Source organism: Babylonia areolata, chromosome 18, assembly GCF_041734735.1.
Source record: "Babylonia areolata isolate BAREFJ2019XMU chromosome 18, ASM4173473v1, whole genome shotgun sequence".
Lineage (NCBI taxonomy): Eukaryota > Metazoa > Mollusca > Gastropoda > Neogastropoda > Buccinidae > Babylonia > Babylonia areolata.
In genome coordinates, this window is record NC_134893.1 from 19,672,544 (window position 1) to 19,676,836 (window position 4,293).

At 44.0% G+C, this 4,293-nt stretch overlaps 1 protein-coding gene across 1 annotated transcript in view; it reads left to right on the forward strand.

Moving 5' to 3' along the window:
* Positions 1 to 1,561: 1,561 nt before the first annotated feature.
* Positions 1,562 to 4,293, forward strand: part of LOC143292542 (electroneutral sodium bicarbonate exchanger 1-like) — a 50,856-nt gene continuing 48,124 nt past the window's right edge. Inside the window, 1 exon segment of the mRNA XM_076602940.1 lies at positions 1,562 to 1,705. The gene's annotated coding sequence lies outside the window, so the exon portion shown is untranslated.

Here is a 4,293-nt window from a genome sequence, read left to right on the forward strand (position 1 = left end):
TGTGACCTGTTGTGACATGCCCAGGGCACGTTTTCCTTGTCCTCTTTTTCTTGGTCGAAAGGATCTGGAATTTAAGTTGCCACCTATCATGAAGATTCGTCTAGTTTCTCACCGCCATCTTCTGTGTTTATTTATTTATTTATTTATTTATTTTATTTTCAAAATTCAGTATAATCAGAATGGATATTATATCTTATGCGCGACAACAAAGGAAGTTTAGTTTGTTTCTGTTTGAACAGTATTTCATTTGGGACATGATGTCACAATACAACACAGTTATAGCTGAACACGGGACAAGAAGATCTTATGTAAATCCTGTCCTGATACATATGTGCATACTAAGTATGTCAGTGACTGATCTCATAGCTAGAAGTTTAAACGTGATCATACATTAATTTCAATTAACAAAACTAAGATCTGAATAAAGTCGTTTAGTTTTATCACTTAGTTTTATTTTCTGTGACTATAGTTATTTCAGTTTCACTTTCAAAGCGCAGACAGGCCACGTTTCAGTAGTGAAACCAGATCAGAGATGCCAGAAAGGCAAGGACCTAAGTTGTGTGTCCTTGTGGGACTGACAGTCAAGTTACTGTACATGTACTTGTTTCAGTGGTGTTCTGTGTGTTTACTACAGTTCACTACAAGTCTGTCCAAAGATACCGCGGCTTTTCTTTAAAAAAAAATCTTTATATATATATATTTTTTTTTTTTATCAAGTTCACAGTACTCGCGGCTTTCCAATTTCAACCTGTGTGTGTGTGTGTGTGTGTGTGTGACAAACCACCTTCCGTTTTAACCAGTTGAACCAGTTTTTTCATATTTCTATGTATCCTTTAAACTTTCTTTCTTTCTCCTTTTTCTTCTTCTTCAGTTGATTATTCAAATCGGAGTTTTCGCTGCGTCACTTTAGCGGTTTTTCTATCTACATTATTCCGGCCACACACTAACGCACTCAGTGTCCGGGGAAATCCAGAGGCAAACTGCACGAGAGACTTTCGCAGCATCGTCTTGCCCATCCAACATGTATGGAAACCTACGTCACGGCCGTCTCGGATGACAGCTCGGCAGTGCTGGGTTTGATACTACGCTAGTAGCTTCGTCGTCACCGCTCCACCATGTGACACATACAGATATTGGGGAGTTAGGGGTGGGTGAGGGAGAGGGTTGGTGAGTGGACGGGAAGGGGGTGGTGCCCTCATCAATAACAGCCTCCCTCACAGCCTCACCCCCAGTCACCGCCGCTCCTCTCCTCCCTCCCTGCCTCTGCTTTCCCCTTCCGCCCCCTGTGTGCCACCCACTCCCTCTGCACCGGCTGCCGTCGTTTCGCGTTTCCACACACCACACATTTTTCTCCCTCTCCACGTTTTCAGCTGCCTGTGTGTGTGTGTGTGTGTGTGTGTGTGCCGCGCGCGTGTCTTTCCCATGCTCGCGCTGACTTCGCTTTTTGTTGGTTTTTTTTTTTTATTTTAGGGTGAAAAGCTCCGCCCGCATGCAAGGGAAAGAGAGAGAGAGAGGGTTAATGAATATTCATAGGCTCCAGCTGGTTCGTGAGGGAGTATTTAAGCTGAGGGGGTTTGAAAAGTGCAGTTCGAGACTGGTATTTTCCCGCGGTGATAGTATGCCCACAAGACAGTGGAGTGAAGTCAGCTGGACCTGCTTCCACACCTTACGTTGGGGGACCACGAGCAACCACTTCTTTATACAGGTACCCGTGACCGTAGGCCTCTGTCTCTACCCCGTCCACTCTCTCTGTCTCTTGACACACGCGCACACACACCCAGATCCCAGTTCTTCTGTGGGTCATCTTTGTCTTCATGCACACGTTGGCTTCAGAAGCGAACCTGCCGGCGTGTCTTTGTTTGTGTCAGTGTGTGTGTCTGTGTCTCGGATGTGTGTCTGCGTCTGGAAATTCCCCTAAGGCACGTGCATCATTGTACATGAAGGATGCTGTCCCATATGTTCGTTTTCTGTTGATTTTGTACGATTTTCGTGTTATCCATTATTTGTGTTTTCTTTCTGCTAATGTTTGTCTGGTTTGATGTGATGTGGTCAAGGGAAGTAACTCTAAATGTGTGTGAATGTGTTGAATCCTTTTTTTTTTTTTTTTTTTAATGCTGTTGTTGAAGTTGTTTCATATTTGTTGTATTTTCACACTGGTGCGGTACATTTATTTCTATCGATACGTTTATATAAATTTAACGTAAATCACAGATGGAAAGGTGGATCGTATTTCTGTATGCTTTGATAACTGTCGTAGTTGTCGAATACCGGTGTGTCACAACATGATATTAATGATTGCCATCTCCGCGGTCGGTGGTTTTAGGAGGGTGTTCTCTTTCGATCGTACTCACATACACACAGTGTTCAGTCTCAGTGCTGTTCTGCACACACACACACACACACACACACACACACACACACACACACACACACACACCAACACACATACACACCAACACACATACACATACAGCATACGCTAACACACACACACACACACACACACACACACACACATACACACCAACACACATACACATACAGCATACGCTAACACACACACACACACACATACACACCAACACACATACACATACAGCATACGCTCACACACACACACACACACACACACACACACACACACACACACACACACTGCACACGTTGCCACACCCACGCAAAAAAGGGACATGGGACGACTCAGACTTACGACTTTGAAAACAGAAATGTCGGCTACATGTTTGCGCAAGGAAGAGGAGACAGCTCGGGAAGGACAGGATTTCTAAACAAGCCGTTTAACGATCCATGGATTTTTTTTAATGGCTCGGCGAATGAATATAATGAAACTCTTTATTTTTTACTTGTTAAGCTCGGATTCATGTTGGCGTTTTTGTGTACAGATTTTTAAAGCCTTAGATGTCGACCCTGGATAATGGGTAAGATGGGAAAAAAAAGTTCAAATGTACAAAACTGTCGTGTTCCCGCGCGTGTTTAAAACTTCTCCTAATTGTATCATGGTTGTATTAAAGACCTCTTGACTGTGTTAGTTGAAGCTGCTTTGAGTTCATTGCTGATTTGAATTTCAGTCAGTGGCCGGGGGAAAACAGGAAAAAAAGGGGGTTCGTTTTGAAGACAACAATGACCATGGTAATACATTAGTGTCATGGGGATAGTTCTAGCGAACATTGCTGATTGCTTCTTTTTTTTTGGGGGGGGGGGGGGGGGGGGGACAGATTCAGAGTGCCGCGATAACGTTTATCAGTCAAGTGATGTGGTGGTGATGCTTACAAGTGTGTTACTGAGGCTGTGTTCTAACCACTGCACTTTGAACGGTCAATATGGCCAACATGTGCACTTTGTGGGACAGTCAATACTGCCATGTTGTCATGTAGTAGGAGACGACTCAGTGACAGTTTTGCCATCTTCAGTGCCCCAACGAGCATTTCGGACCTTGTGAAGTCTCTTTCTCATTTTGAGTAATTGTATTGTTTGGACGCATAGCCACAACCCTATATATTATAACACAACACGGGTCATTCGTGCCTTACAAACAATAACATTGAAGTGTGTCACATTCACCGGAGCCTTTGGATTTTCGCCGGGATCCATAACATATTTAGTTTATGAAAACAGACTGCAGCCGGAAGACTCAAAAGAAACAACTATCAACCAGCTGTATTCCCGCTGGGTGTTATGATGTGACAGGTTATCCCTACACACATGCCTTTGATATTTTGGTGCCGCTCAGCTGTCAAACATTGTGAACACGTGTGTGTACTCGGTGGATGATGTGGGTCGATGAACCCCGGTATTTCGTGCATGATTTGTCTGTTTTGATCAGGGCTATATATATCTAATTGTGTGTGTGTGTGTGTGTGTGTGTGTGTGTGTAGACAACAGAAAAAGACAGTGCAGTGTGTGTAGGATACGTGTGCAGATTAACTGAGATTGTGTGTTTTGTTTGACGTGTCACATATGGTCGGGCAGGTAACAGAGTCGTTTGCATTTTGATGCGGTGAGATGTTCAATGCGCTTTCGTTAAACGATCGTACACACAGTGTCCACACATACACATGTGCTTGCTCTTTTTCAGTCCTGTCCCCCCCCCCCCCCTCATCCTATTTGCCCCAGTCTCTCACTATCAAACACACACGCGCACACACACACACACACACACATTTATTTTACGCCAATTAAAAACAAACACCCACTTTGCCCGCACAAACACATCGAAATTAACACGAAGTGCTTAGTTACAGCCACTCCCACACACGTACAAACACACGCGTTCAC